The 17372-nt window shown below is 30.7% G+C and overlaps 1 long non-coding RNA gene across 1 annotated transcript; it reads right to left on the bottom strand.

Annotated features, from left to right (window-relative positions):
- Positions 1 to 4897: 4897 nt before the first annotated feature.
- Positions 4898 to 5348, bottom strand: LOC145047596 (uncharacterized). The gene is made up of 3 exons (XR_013682288.1): positions 5286 to 5348; positions 5060 to 5195; positions 4898 to 4930 (listed from the first exon to the last, which is right to left on the bottom strand). It is a non-coding gene; the product is annotated as an uncharacterized LOC145047596 (long non-coding RNA).
- Positions 5349 to 17372: the final 12024 nt, after the last annotated feature.

The following is a 17372-nucleotide window of genomic DNA, read 5'->3' as shown; positions in this document are numbered from 1 at the left end:
TATGTATGTCATCAACCGAAGTCGATTACATGTATATGCTACATATTCATTTGTTTTTTCTTCCTTCGTTTATCTAGTTCGGGTATCCACTAATATCTATTTAGAATATTTTGCAATTTCATCGTATTCGTTAATTTTTTCTCACAGAAAATAGATTAAAATAAAAATAAAACATACCTGTTAATTTTGCAGGAGAATCGATGGAGTAGGAGTGTACATAGAAGAAGACATACAGAGAAGTGGAAAAAAACGTAAAATTATTGAAATAAATTATTGGCTGTTTTGAAGACTTTTCAGCAATCAAAACTTCAAAATTTGAAATTTGAAATTTGAAAATGCGATTATTCAGGTGATTATTCATACAGAATATTTATGTACTTAATTAAATTAAGAAAAGATTGATTTTTATTTATGTAAAATATACAAGATTTGGAAATCGACAAATTTGATGATTTTTGTTGATTTCTAAATTTATGTTTTCAATAATGGACCAGCAACAAAAAACATATGTATGAACATATAAATTTGTTTTTTGGAACCTGAACAGGAAAATGATGGTCCAGAGATTGGTGTTGGTACATTTTTTACATCTGAGAAGAAGAGTTGTGCAGAAATTGTTGTTGCTACACTGTTTTCCAAGTGTGTTGTTTGTTGTTATGTTCTTTCATCAAGGTAACATATTAAGCCAATTAGTTTAATTGTTGAATATTGTAGTGTTTTTGGTGAGTAAGAAAAGAAATAAAACCATTGCAACAGTTCAACTTTTGTTAGTTTAGTCTTTCAACTTAAGGGCAATATGGTCTTTTTTTGAGTAAATCGGTTACAATAGTGTAAAAATGTCGGTTTTAAACTTGTATAAGTATATGTGTTAAGTAGTTTTCAACTTAGGGGTAATATGGTATCTTTTGGATTAATTTAAGTGTAAAAGGGTAAGATGGTCATTTTAAAACTTGAACAACACTTGTGAATTATAAGCACAATACAGTTAAAGAACATATATATATATATATATATATATATATATATATATATATATATATATATATATATATAGCATTGAAAGTAAAATAATATACTGAGTAAATAAATATAAATCTAAAAGTATATAATTTTACATTTTTTTCTATTAAGTGGATGCTTCTTCAAAACACATTCGTGTATACAACAAAGTGCTACAGTTTGTCCCATTTCATTGACAAAAAAGACCATTTAAAACCGACATTTTGAAATTAAGTTCTCATTATCGTTAAAAAATGTGAATAACATTTGTGAGTTTTAGAAAATATAGAAGATTTTATTATTCAGAATACATAAATAGCAGAATTTTTATTATACATATTGGTTGATTTATTTATTTGTCTTAATTATTAACTGCCATATATTCAATACTTTTCTACTTAGGGGCAATATGGTCTTTTTAAAATAAAAGAAGTGGAAAAGGGTAACATGACAGTTATAAAAAATAAAAAGTATATCATAGATTATAGTAGAAGTTTTTTTATTCAGAATACTTAAAAAAAAAAGTAAAAATAACAATATACATTCAGTTTTTTGTTTTCAAAAAAGTAGAAGTAAATGCAGTGGATAAGGGATAAATGGTTGTTTTAAAACTTATATAACATATTTATCAAATACCTTTCAACTTAGGGGTAATATGGTCTTTTTTGGAGTAAATAAAGTGTAAAAGGATAAATGGTCATTTTAAAATTTGTATAATGTATGTATCAAATACTTTTCAACTTAAGGGCAATATGCTCTTTTTTTGAGTAAATCGGTTACAAAAGTGCCATTATGTCGGTTTTAAACTTGTATAAGTATATGTGTTAAGTAGTTTTCAACTTAGGGGTAATATGGTATCTTTTGGATTAATTGAAGTGGAAAAGGGTAAGATGGTCATTTTAAAACTTGAACAACAGTTGTGAATTATAAGCACAATACAGTTAAAGAACATACATATATATAGCATTGAAGGTACAATAATATATTGAGTAAATATTTATAAATCTAAAAGTATATCATTTTACATTTTTTTCTATTAAGTGGATGCTTCTTCCAAACACATTGGTGTATACAACAAAGTGCTGCAGTTTGTCCCATTTCGCTGACAAAAAAGACCGTTTTAAAACCGACATTTTCAAATTAAGGTCACATTATCGTTAAAAAATTTGAATAACATTTGTGAGTTTTAGAAAATATAACATATTTTATTATTCAGAATACATAAATAGCAGAATTTTTATTATACAAATTGATTGATTGATTTATTTGTGTTAATTGTTAACTGCCATATATGATATACTTTTCAACTTAGGGGCAATATGGTTTTTTTGAAGTAAAGGAAGTGGAAAAGGGTAACATGACAGTTATAAAAAATAAAAATCTATATCACATTATGTGTAACAGTTGTGAGGTTTAGAAAGTATAGTTATATATAAGATATTTATAAAGCATTGAAAGTAAAATAATATAATGAGAAAAAAAAAATCGAAACCTATATCATAGATGATAACAGAAGTTTTATTATTCAGAATACATAAACAGAAAAAACCAAATAGTATTTTAGTAATTCAATTTGTTGTTTTTGATACTATAATTATAGAGAAACAGCAATGCAGTGGAAATATTAAAATAGTAAAATACATATAGAAGCAGAATTTTTATTATACAGATTGGTTGATTGATTTATTTGTCTTAATTGTTAACTGACATATATGAAATACTTTTCAACTTAGGTGCAATATGATATTTTTGAATTAAAAGAAGTGGAAAATGGTAACATGACAGTTATAAAAAAAAAAAGTATATCATAGACTAAAATAGAAGTTTGTTTATTCAGAATACATTGGATACAAAAAAAAAGTATAAATAGCAATAAAATTAAGGAGTTTAGTATTGATTTCCTTTTTGATTTTTTGTGTTGTTTTATAATTTTTCATTTATTTTTTATTTTTTGTTTACTATTGAAAGAGCAATATTTTTGGCTAGTAACAGAAGTTGGTGATGTTAAGGTTAGTAGCATAAAACAATATTTATTATTTGGTGATGTTAAGCTTAGTAGCATAAAACAATATTTATTTGATCATTTTTACTGTCAGTATGAAAAAAAAAAACAATATAAATGAAGCCAATGAACATATTTTGAGTTTTCTTTCTACCTAGGACATGCTAGAAAACAGAAAAATAGAATAAGTTAGCATAAAAGCTAATGTATGTTGGTATCCTTCTAATATGCAATAAGAACATAAAAGAGAATGAAACACACTTTGTGCAAATAATATGCAGTATATAATTAATACGAATTGACAATTTTTAGATCTTTATGTTTTAAAAAATGAATCAAAGCATATTCAAGTCAAGTGACATGTGATAATTACATAATGAACAAACCAAAAGGAATAAAAGGTAAGAAGAAAATGGGGACCAAAATTAAGATCAATGACGAATATTTTAATAGGGTAGCGTGATTGTTAAGTGAATAATAATTTTGGGATTATATGATGTTCAGAAACGTGAAACAAAATAACATAGTAAATGTCATTAGAGTACTGAAAAAGTTGAGCCAATGTAATATGAAGAAACGAATATGAAAATCATAAAATTCCAATAAATCCAACTTAAAATAAAGAAAGTTAAAAATGTAAACGGCTTAGGAGTCTATGATGCTGAAACAAAATTAAGCACGAAGTAATATTGTTTGTAGAAGTAAAATGCATTTACTTTTCTTTCTTGGGTACCAAAAGAGGGATTGGTTGTTCATCTGGTGGTGACAACCGAGGAGTTTTAGAAGTAGACAAATTCTCCATTTCATCAAGATCTATGCATGTAGCAAGGTTTCTTTTTAATTCGGTTGGTGTAGAAAACAACTTTGTAGGACTTGTTGCAGTTGAGTTGTCCCTAGCACACGGTGTTAAATTTTCACCTGTGTGTGAAAAAGAATCCTACAATAAATTTTAGTTAGTTCTTATACATTAAATTGAAATATTTAAAAATTATATTTAAAAAAGTAGAACCTTCACAACTTTGGTCTCTTGGGAGGCAATATCTGAAGAACCAATAATGAATGAATCAGAATTATCAGGCTGCATTATAAGATCAAAAGAAAATGTTATTTTACTCATGTATAATTGGGCCAATGTCGTGTATATATATATATATATATATATATATATATATATATATATATATATATATATATATATATATATATATATATATATATATATATATATAATTGTTGAAAAAAACCTGTGAATTCAGATTCTTTTTCTCTAGTTCATCAATTATGTTTGCATTCTCAGTCAATCTTGCTATCCCATAAATATTACTTTTATTATCCACATTGTAACTCGTGATATCAATTTTAATTGCCAACTTTTTGTCAACAACAACTTTCAACTCCATTGGATACAAATCCAAACTGATGCCAAGCTAAAATAAAAATAAATATTGTTAAATATTTTGTATGTAAAACATATAATGTATAACATATAGAATATATTAAAAACCATAAAATAATTACCTTCTTGTTTTTATCATACAACTCTTTAGCTGTGTATTTAAACAGCTTCTTTGCTTCTTGATCAAATAAGGTTAAAGTCAAAGTTCCTGTGTTGTCTTGAATCCGAAGTGGGATTTTAAATCTAAATAAAGTATAAAATGATATTATATTAAAAAATTATGATAAACATATATTGTTTTTATATAAAATAAATATGTAATACCTTGGAATAACCGAAATTTTGATATTTTTGCAATTAGGATCAGAACATTCATAAGTAACAATTTCGGCCACTTCATGAGAACCATCAACCTTATCAGTAGAAGACTCTTTTTCTTTTGCTGACTTGTAGCAGTTGCTACAAGCAAGGTAATACCATCGTATGTTTTGACGTATTCTCTTAACAGTACCAACAATAATGACCGTTTTCTCCTTGAAATTAAAAAAATGTGCAATGTGAATAAATGTTAGTATGCAAAATGCATTATAGTTTCGTTATAACAATATACTTTGGTTGTTTCTTACTAACAATATAGTTTGTTTAAAAATAATGTAAAGTACCTCTAAAGGTTCAAACAAATCATCAATGTTAGAAAACATATGATTTTTGAGAAAGTCATCGTGTTCCGTGTTTTGTTTTGATGCAATCATCTTGATTCCACTTGACGAAAGTTGTTGTCCATTTTCAGAAACCAATCTGTTAATTCATAACAAAAAAATAATTAAATTAAATACATTATGAAAAAAATAAATCTCAAACTACAATGGTCATTATAAATATAAGTACTTATTTTTGTAGCTTGTAATCTCATCGATATCATTGTTTATGAACAACCTACTAACATCAAAGTAAGTGGAGGAAAAAGGACGACCTGCAAAAACACTTCTGATTAATTAATTATATATAAAATTTTAAAAAATACGTTTTAAAAATAATTACAAACCATTAATAAACTTCACTCTGGCAAACTGAACAATAACAACAACCGGTGCAAGGCTGTTATTATTAGCCAGAAATTCTGTCATGTAGTATGCATTATGACCCCACAAAGTTACCTTAAGCTTAGTATCCCTGACAAGAATAAAAAAAATATTGTAGCTAATATAAAAGAAAGTATATTATTTGTTTGTCATAATGGTAAATACTCTATATCTTGAAGATGCAAGAGCATTTTGTGTTTTGATTTATCTTCTTCAGATGTATCCATACGCCCATATTCGAATATGTGTCCAATAATATCTAGAAAAGCAACAAAATAGATTGCTTAAGTTAAAAAAATTATCAATTTGTAGCAGATAAAAAAGAAAGTAGGATGTTATATAACAAAAGTTAATATTAAATGAACTAACCAAAAGATTTTGACTCCAGGATGTTATTCGAAACGATTGTATTGAAGTCAACAAAATCAAAGCCGTGTGCAGATCCAGAAAAGTTTTCACACTCTTTCACAGTTGTATCGTGGTAAAAGTTAAGTTTTCTTTCTGGATCAGCAAACTTAAAATTTAAAGTATTTGGTGCGACATTAGGTTTCTTCACATATATCGAACTATCTTCTTTAAGATAGCGTTTGAATTTTGGAAACCATTTTTTCACACAAGATGCATGAATTTTCCTTCCCTAAAAAATAAACAAATAACAAATAATTATATATAATTGTTTATAAATATATACAAATTTTTACAAAAATAATAATTGAATATATACATCATATACCTCCTCATCCATCAAAATCATTTCTATCGAGTATGTTTCTTTTGCATTAAATTTTGACTTTTGAGTCCAAAGATGTATGATTCGAACTTTAATTGTGAAATCATCATTGATTGAGTCAATTTTCTTTATAGGAGTAATATGTTCCATTGTACCTTGCAATTAAAAAGTTAACAAAAATGTTAAAATATAAAAAAAAAAAATCGAAAGCCATTGATTGATTTATTTATATATTTGTCTTAATTGTTAACTGGCATTTATCAAAACATTTTCAAGTTAGGGGCAATATGGTCGTTTTGGAGTAAACGAAGTGGAAAAGGGTAACATGACAGTTATAAAAAATAAAAAACTATATCATAGACTATAGTAGAAGTTTTATTATTCAAAATACATAAAAAAACAAAAAAAAAAAAAAAAAAAAAAAGTAGAAATAGCAATACACATTGAATTTTTTGTTATTCAAAATACATAAATAGCAGAATACATAAAAAACCAAATAGATTGATTGATTGTTATAGGTCAGATTTTATTATTCATAATACATAAATAGCAGAATTTTATTATAAAAATTGATTGATTGATTTATTTGTCTTAATTGTTAACTGCGATATATCAAATACTTATCAAGTTAAGGGCAATATGGTCTTTTTGAAGTAAAAGAAATGGAAAAGGGTAAGATGACAGTTATAAAAAATAAAAAAGTATATCATACATTATAGTAGAAATTTTTTTATTCAGAATACATAAAAAAAAAAAAAAGTAGAAATAGCAATATACATTCAGTTATTTGTTTTCAAATTAAGGGCATAGATTGATTGATATAGCAGATTTATTATTTAGAATACATAAATAGCAAATTTTATTATTCAGAATACATATATAGTAGAAGTTTTATTATACAAATGGATTGATTGATTTATCTGTGTTAATTGTTAACTGCAATATATCAAATACTTATCAAGTTAGGTGCAATATGGTCTTTACATATATAGCAGTATTTTTATTATACAAATTGATTGATTCATTTATTTGTCTTAATTGTTAATTGCGATATATGAAATACTTATCAAGCTAGGGGCAATATGGTCATTTTGAAGTAAAAGAAGTAGAAAAGGGTAAGATGACAGTTATAAGCAATAAAAAACTATATCATAGACTATAGTAGAATTTTTTTTTATTCAGAATACATAAAAAACAAAAAAAAAAAGTAGAAATAGCAATATAAATTCAGTTATTTGTTTTCAAATTAAGGGCATAGATTGATTGATATAGCACATTTTATTATTCACAATACATAAGTAGCAGATTTTATTATTCAGAATACATAAATAGCAATATACATTTAGTTTTTTGTTTTTAATTAAGGGCATTATGGTATTTTCTATAGTAAATGAAGTTGATAATGAGGTCACATTATGGTTTAATTATCGTTTAAAAATCTGTATAACAGTTGTGAGGTTTAGAAAGTATAGTTATATATAACATATGTATAAAGCATTGAAAGTAAAATAATATAATGAGAAAAAAAATCGAAACCTATATCATAGACTATAACAGAAGTTTTATTATTCAGAATACATAAACAGAAAAAACCAAATAGTATTTTACTAATTCTATTTGTTGTATTTGATACTATAATTATAGAGAAACAGGAATGCAGGGGAAAGAGTAAAATAGTAAATATATATAGAAGCAGAAATTATATAACATAGAAAGACAGAATGAATATACGTAAGAAAGGTAAACCTGGTTGATTATGCAGTCCAGAAAAAGAAGGCGATTGGTATACGATCGATATATGAAGAACAAAAACAAAACAAATGAGTATAAGATCGATATATGAAGAACAAAATCAAAACAATGTAGTATCCCTTACCAGACGATGAATAATCGACTTATTCGTACTGAAAGAGGAACGTAAAGAGGAACGTAGGTGTTTGTGTATATACATATATTTAAATTCAAATTAGGAAGACTTTGCCTGATTTTTTGGGATTGTTATTCGATTGACTGATTATTTGGGATAGAGATAAAGTTTAGCTCATATTTTATTCCTAATTTGTTGCAGATTAATACGGTATAATTGATAATTAGAATTTTGAAAATCAAATTTGCTGTTTTTGGCGGATTTGCAGTATTGTTTCAACGGAAGGGCAAAGTGGTAATTTCAGTTAACACTATTGAGCGGGAAAATGAATGGAGTTGGACGCAAGGAGGTTACACGTGTCTGTATTGGTACTGTTTTATTAGTAGAGTAGATTAATTAAACTCTTAATTAATTAACAAATTAGACCCAAATAAAACTCTCGAGTCATTTATTGCTAATATGTCTTTGCGTGTAACCCAAAAGTATCATACGATTAATAGGAATATTACCAACTATTGTGAATGTGGCACTATCTTCCAATAGCTCAAACTTGCACAAGACACCAACACTATATGGTCCAATATTCACTAATAATAAGTAGAGAGTGTGTCATCCAATACAGATACCATACCATAACTCCAAGCTTTTGTACAACCCTTAGATAAGTGATCAAATATTCATTTGATCTTCAAGATATTTATATGAACGTGAGACATGGAGATATATGTCAATCTCGAACGTTCAATATTATGTTTCCTAATTGAGACTTGTGTCGGCCACAATAGACTACATAATTGATTCATTATTAATTTAGTCTGACGCGACGTATTTTGATGTCAACACCACACCATCAAGGAGCCCAAATATATCGACTTCTCATGTTAAGGAAAAAGGTCCAAATAAACTTCTACCACACATATCAAACCTAATACAGTTGCCAGTTGCGAACAACATTGGGAAGAAACCAAAACATAACAGATTGTAGGACACACCTTATGCATTTCTGTTTGAAGAATATATGATATTACCATGTAACATCCTAAAAATTCAGATAAAATTTTCATTTTAAATTCATTTCAATCATACGATAATCACATCAAATAGTCGAAAGTATATCATAGTAAAATAATATCATAGTACAAAATCCCAAAATCACGTGATGCAGAAAACATAGGTGGATGCGGTGCAATCAGGTCAGGCCATCTCTTTCAAGCTGGAAGTACCTGAAACATAAACTGAAAGTTGTAAGCACAAGGTTGGTGAGCTCCCCCAAAATACCTCATACTATACACACATAACAGTCAAAAACATATTAGGTCTACTTCACCCCCTTCGGTATCTTTCAACCACTACTTGGTATATTTCACCCCCTTCGGTATCTTTCAACCGGTACTGGGTATATTTCACCCCCTTCGGTATCTTTCAATATGTATCAAGTCTATTTCACCCCTACAACAAACACATATAATCATAACAATAAGAGCCACAAAGACATCAAACATATAAAGATAAAACAAGTAATTGTGTAACATCCCAAAAATAATGACATAAAATTTTCATTTTTAGAATAATAAATCGTTAATACATATCATTTCTATAAAACCAAGGTAATCAATATTTAGCAAAACAATATCGAATCAGAGTAAATCATAGAATGCAAAAACATGTGGTGTGTGCTCTGCAATCATCCCGAGCTAGGGATGAGAATATGAACCAGGGAATCGGCCGGAAACAGAACCCGATGGAACCGGTTGGGCCGGGACCGATACTATAAATTCATCAATTTTTGGAACCGGGACCCGGTAAGAACCGGTCGTTGGAACCGGCCCAAAACCGGGAACCAGACTGGATAACTCACTCAAATTTTGAAATTTGTATAACTCACTCAATTTAACTTTTTTTGACCTAAATCTTTTTCCTACATGTAGATTATGATTTTTAGTTAAGTTTAGACTATACAAATGCTTGATTTGGTTAACTTAATGATTAAGAGACCTTATCACAAGTCATCCTCTAAGTGCATTCTGATAGTTAAGAATAGGAGCTAGGAATTGTTGAAGTGGTCACATCAAGAAGATGAGTCATACTTCGTTCCAAAGCAATTCTTAGAGTCATACTCCAAGATTGAAACGTGAGTGACATATCTTAAAGAAGATTTATTAACACTAGTCAAATGTAATAGTAAAAGGTTATATACTCTTGTACATTTGAAATTGGTAAGTTGTGATGGTCTGGATAAAACAGAGATCAACTTAGACCAAATGTGTGAAGTGTTTGTCTTGATCTACACTATCCCTTGAATATGTGACAAGAGAGTCTTATATGTCAAGGGGAAAGTGGGAGTCTTAAAGGTCTTGAAAGTCTCAAGAACTAATCAAGAATAAAACCTGAGGTTCTTCACTAGCACATGACTTGAGGTTTATACCCTGTCGTGTTGACGTTTCTGTGCCCATTCCAGTTAAAGTTGGCTTTGCATATGAGTTCTTAGAGTCCTCAATTGGTTGCACAGCTACTTGGAAGCTATGGCAGGCTCTTGTGTTGCCAAATGGCAAGAACTTAAGATTACACAAGTTCAATCCATATGAGTTTAGATTTGCCACTAACCTTGTCTTGTGATTATGGTTTTGACAAATTCATATGGGTAAGAACTCATACACCATAAAAATCTAAGTGTCATAAGGTTTCTCTCCGATTCATGAAAATGATGGTGAGGAAACACTTCCACTAAGTAGATTTGTAAGTAGATAGTAATCTTTGCACTCTCAAAGTTGTTAGTAGGCACACTAACATGGACTTATGAGAAATAGAAAAGGTCTAAACAATTAAGACTATGATTACAGAATCCCTTTTCATAGTTCTGAAATTGTTTAGACACACATGTGAGCTATCTAAGATAAGGAGTATGATTTTGATAAAGTCTTATCAAAGCAATCTAGTATCAGAAATATGAACTTTAGTAAAAAAAAAGTCAATAGCTGACTAATGAGCACATGTCAAAGCTAGTGGGAGCATAAGTGTTATGCTAATAATCATCATGTTAGTAGGAGCATGATAATTATGATAAGTATTGCAAGTTAGCAATGTTAATTATAGAAAACAAAAAGTTTCAATTCGTGAGGTTGCAGGGGTTGAAAAAGTTGTTATGCTATAATTAAGGGAGAGGAAATTATACTTCATTTCAATTATGAAAAGCTTAGATTGAGTTTATAATCATTCTAAAGAGCTTACATTGAGATTTTAATCACCTTTAGTCAAGAATATATATATATATATATATATATATATATATATATATATATATATATTGTGACGTCCCCAAAATCACGGCCAGAAAAGACCGGTTTGTTTATGCTTTGTTTAAAAATCAGAGTAACATTTTAAATAAAAGTGTTGCGGAATTTGTCCCAAAACAATAATATGATAAAGATTTATCAAAAGCATTTCCATAGAAATGTATTTCATTAAAAGACTCGGGATGTCATGTTCGTACAGATCAAAAGCATAAACAGTACAATACAAGCCTTACTACATTATTTCATATCTACAGGCCTATATCCGTAATCCCTCGTCCAAACATCATATATATGCTCAAGCGCCACTACCTGTAATACATAAAACTGAGTGGGTCAGGCTTGGGAGCCTGGTGAGCACATAGGGTTTTCAACCCACAATAAATAGTTTATTAATTTCATCAATCAACAATAACCCGATTACCCGTTCCCGTTATCCTCACTTTACGTCCCTAAACACCTATCATAAGGGACCTAGCCTAAGGATCATCATCGGGACGGACACTGCTACTAAGGGGATTCCTCAGCAATAAATGTCCTAATAGGCAACCATGTGGGGGATGGAGTACATCTGGTGAGCACACAGTTCAAATAAACACACAATTCAAATAAACACCTACAGGTTGCGAGCCTGCTAGTGTTCCACTAGACTGTCTAGAATAGTCCGTGGTCGTCATCTATACTCCGCTAGATGACTGGATCATCAATAACATCTATAACGAGGCCTCTCATTATTTTATTTTTTCACGCAGCAACTATTACATCTACCCATGTTTTACCCAACACATTTTGTAGATATAAAATACATATACAGTTTAAATCTTTGAAAACATGTATAAAACGTTCATCCAGCATAGATAGCAAGTATTCAGATAATATGCACAAATAGCACGTAATTTATATTAAATACTTCATATCTATGTGTAAGTTGAAAGTAAATATGCACTCACCTGAAAAGGTGGTGATTCCGAACTCAGACAGCGCTTCGCTTCTTAAAAAGAATTTTCTTCGACGAAACCTAGTATTATTACCACTAGAGTTTAATTTATTATTCGTCGAGACTAATCAATAGTCTAGCTATTATTATTATTATTATATAAGCGTCAAAAAAATACGTATATAACCCATAATAATAGCCCAAGTATTTATTATAAGTTCCTAATAACGTTACTATAATTAAATAAAAGCTATATTAAAAATAGCGTAGGCGTAGCTCACTTACAGTGGGTTTTATAGAAAACCGGGCTTTGCTTGGAGCAGTGTTCCCGAGCCGAAAAGCTCTTCTTCTCGGAGCCTTCGAGCACTTCGGGGCTTCCGCCTCGTGCTAGGGAGGTTCCCTAGGCTTTTCGGGGGATTTCGGGGCTAGAGAGAGGTTCTAGAGAGAGAGAAAGAGTAAAGAGAAGAAAGAATGGGAAAGGTGTGAAGAAAATGAGGGTGGGAGAGGTGGTATTTATAGGGTGAAATGTTGCTGAACTTGGTGCCACATGTCACCATCTGGTGGCAAGCCTTGGGGAGAAAGCAATGGCCAAGATTGTGCCACATCACCTATTTTCGCACAGCACACTTCCGACTTCTAAAATCCGTAACTTTCACATACGACCTCCGTTTTTGACGTTCTTTATATCCACGCGTAGTTAATAATAAGATCTACAACTTTCATTTTGACACCGTCAGCTAATTCTCGACCGATCTTAAATTTAACAGTACAAGGAGATTATATTGTTAAACGTCTGCGTAAAATTAATAACTTCTACATACGGACTCTGTTTTTGTCTGTCTTTTTACCGTTGGTTTCCTATTAATGAGATCTTCAGCTCTCATTTACATTGCGTAAGCCAAAAACCGCTCGAACTAAAATTCGAGTTTCAGGTCGTGCACTGCTAAGCCGAATCTTAGAAAAATCATAACTTCTTCATACGAAGTCAGATTTGGGCGTTCTTTTTATCGATGTTCTTAGTTTAACATATTCTACGACTTTTGTTTAGATTGCTAAGGCTAAAAAGTCTTCTATCGTAAATTCACTATTTACGTCTCCCAGTGTCGTGCCGGTTTTGCCGTAAAACTTCGGCGGGCCATAACTTCTTCGTTATAGCTCGGATTTCGGCATTCTTTATATGTACGGAAACCTTGAGACATATTCTACAACTTTATGTAGAGATATCGGGATTATCTCACACTTTAATTTTGACGCTCATTTTTATTCTTTATTAATTATACATTTATAATTAAATAATAAACACATAAACACACATAATTCACATAATACTCAAATATTTCATATTTATTACTTCAAAAAGAGTTACAATAGTTGACCTAGACTATTACATTGACAAAAATGCTTAGCCCTGAAAACCCGGGCGTTACATATATATATATATATATATATATATATATATATATATATATATATATATATATATATATATATATATATATATATATATATATATATGAATTTCATGTTGGATTGGTTCAACTTAAGAAAATTCTATATATTGCGTTCTCAAAATTTGATTATGATTACGGCATCCCTTTTCATAGTAAAATTTTAAGAATATGGCAAACAAAAAATATTATGGCAAAAGAATGGTCTAGAACCATGTCTTCCCATTTACTTTGGGTACAAGATCGATTACTTGTGCTATAATATTTACTCTTTCTGAATTTTCCAAATGCCTTGGGGCATTAAGGAGGAAAAATGTCTAGAATTGGATATGACTAAAATGATTAAGCAATTGTCGAGGACAATCTAAGGTTTACCAAATATTGGTTGATCAAGGATAGTTGGAAGTATAGTGTGAATTTTGGAAGGGCCATATTGACAAAGTCTAAAAAGAGGCAACTTTTGTTCAGAAGTAGTAGTCAAAATGGGAAATAGAGTTGTCTCTATAGATAAAAGCAATCTGTGTAAGATTAGAAAGAACTTAGTGCAAGAAGCATGTTCAAAGCAATGCATACTTTAAACATGAGGCTTTGTGTCCATGGAGTAGGTCTTCATTGGAATACTCTGTAATGGTTGTTGACAAGTCTTTGTGACTTTGTACACATTCATTTCAAGAGGGTAGGGCATTTAAGTTTAAATCCTAACAAGATTTCGATTTGGGAGTGTGAAATTAGAATCATTGAAAGTTTGGTCAATTGGTTTATTTCACAAAGTAAGGATCATAGATAAACATAGAGTGCATACTTGGTGTATGGCAAAGCTATTATTTAGGAAAACATAGTGTACATGCTTGGAGCATGGGATACCTAGTATTTTAATTAAAGTATAAAGTTGATAAAATTGAAACAATGAATAATGAGTAATCAGTATGGTGATAAATAGAAGTGGTCTATTTATATTCATAGGGTTTGATACCATATTTGATTAATTTATTCTTGTGTTTCACTTTGCATGTTTTGACTTCCATAATAACTAGCTTATTCTTCTGGAATGACAAAGTTATTTAAACCATCCATAGTCGGTCATATGTTGGAAGTAGATATGAATCAAGACTGTCATGGGTTGGCTTGTAGAGGTCCAAATTGGTGGACAAAGTTGTGCTACAACACTCATGAGTGCTCATAAGTTATGAGTATTGGATTCAACCCGCGCTCATTTGAATCACTTCATGGATTTTATCACGAGTGATCATGAGACGATAATATCTTATATTCTTCAAACCTAGTGATATGAGTTGTTACTATGAGTTGGTTATACATTGATTGCGCGAAACCGCATTGGTAACTCGATGTTATAAAACATGTCTTTGTGTATGATTCAACAAGTAGCAGAATAAGCCATATGAGTCGAAGTTTATCCATTCCTATCCATTACTTTTACCTTTGGGATAAAATCCATATCTGTGGGCCCCTTGATGATTTAATGATGATACATGTGAGTGCTTGGCCAAGCCAGGACTGATTTGATTTGTTCAATCAGTCAGTTGTCATAAATTGGAAATCGGGAAACAACAAATAGACAGAGAGAATGATTTATCCATGTCTTAGTCCATATGATATCTAGAATGGAGGAATATATGATCCATTATCTAATAGACAAGTCATTGACAAAGGTCAGAGTTCAACGAAAGCTTTTGAGAGCTACGATTGCCAGTCGGTTCTTGAAGTCATACGCAATAATAGTTTTAGGCTTATCAAAGTGGGAGACTGTTGGATTAATGTCTAAGTCCATAACTATAATTGGTAAGACTTGACCCGACCCGACATGGTCCATTTGGGTTGCATGGCATCATGCAATTGGATAGACTATAATGAGAGAAATAACACTTAAGGTTTGTTAATATATTATAAGTTATAATATATTAATAAGATTATTTAATTAGTATTGATCAATAATTAATCTAGAATTAATTAAGTGATCAAAAGAAGACTAATTAGATATATAGGTTGATTGTGTAAATCATCCATACTTGTATATTGGGCTAATGCTCCATGGATAATCAAGTTGGGCTAAAACCCATAAGATGCTCCATGGTGTATTTGAACCCATGGATCTAAGGCAATGGAAAGCCATGACAATTAGGGTTTACCCTAATTGTAACAACTATATACGATCATATTCTTTGACAAAATCAGCCACTAAGTGAGGAAGAAAGGGCTAGCCAATTTTAGAAGTATGGTTTTTCTCTCTAAGTCTTCCAAGTGCATATGATGTTGTGTGAACCATTTGAGGTGTCACACTTGGGGTACTAGGCACTCAAGCTTCATGAAGACATTATACATCAAAGAGGTATGTATTCTATCTTGTTATATTCAATTGTTTTGTATGCTAGATTAGGATAATACCTTGGATGTTCATATTTGCATGTATAATAGAGAAAACATAGATCCAAGGTATTTAGGGTTGCATGTACACTTAGGAGTGTTAGAATGCTCAAAACCCAACAATACGACCATGCATTCCTTGGATTGTTGATATTTAGTACGTTGTAGTGATTTTTTAGATTTGTGTTATGGTATCGAGTATGATGCTATGTTGTTTTGATATGTTAGATATGTCTCCTGGTATTGAGTATGTTGCTTGGATTTAATAATATGTAAAACTATATGTTATAAATGATTGTTGGTTGTTATCTATGGAGTACCCTTTCGGACTGTCTGTGGTCATATAGTATAGCCTTAAAACTCTTGGTCTAGGCTCTCTTGCTTGTTCCTTGTTTGGTGTAACATTCCGAACAACATATACGAATTTTATTGATTATATATTCAATTTTATTTGGATGACTTGACGAGTTGGAGGTCCAGACTCGTCGAGTAGAGGCTGAGTTGGTTGCATGAGTTTTACGACCAACTCGACGAGTTGGGAGGCCAACTCGGCGAGTTGGAGTTATTTGAGGAAACCCTAATTATTCAGGTTTTGCACCATATTTAAAGGACTTTAAGCCTCCACCCCGCCCCCTCATCACTCTGCACGTCCAGAGAACAAACCCTAGTGAGCTAAACCATATCTTGAGTGTGTGAGGCTTAAGATGCTTATTTTGGTGGGATTCTTGAAGAGGCTTGAGGATTCAAGAGCTTGGATCGAGGGGGGAGGCTGAGGAATTGTTATCTACTTTATTTTGGCATCTTATTTCAGGTAACAAGTCGTTACCTTGATCACTCAAACATTAGATCGCCTTATTTATGAGTTTATGGCTTTTCTAGCTTCTTTTTGAGTCATTTATGATTTTGAAGTTGATATGGAGATGAGACTTCGGATCTAGACAACAGGAGGTCCCTTGGACCGAGAGACGCAAGCTTTATCAAGCTTAGGACAACCTACATGAGCCAATGTCCTTGTAAAGCCTTTTTTTTTATGGGTTTAGGCCTTCTAGACCTGCATGGAGGTAAAGCTTGCAGCTTTACGTGGTATCTCATCCTAGGGAGGCTAGATCTAGAGTTTGGAGTGGTGTTTATGCCTTAAAACATTTGAATTAGAAAACATACTTAGAGGACTCGACGAGTCGATGAGCCGACTCGACAACTCGGCTAGGGTTTCCCCGATGAGTCTGAACATGGGTAGCT

This window comes from Lactuca saligna, chromosome 5 (assembly GCF_052625555.1).
Source record: "Lactuca saligna cultivar CGN05327 chromosome 5, ASM5262555v1, whole genome shotgun sequence".
NCBI lineage: Eukaryota > Viridiplantae > Streptophyta > Magnoliopsida > Asterales > Asteraceae > Lactuca > Lactuca saligna.
The sequence above is the reverse complement of the archived record's forward strand: the minus strand, read 5'-3'. Positions and strand labels throughout refer to the sequence as shown.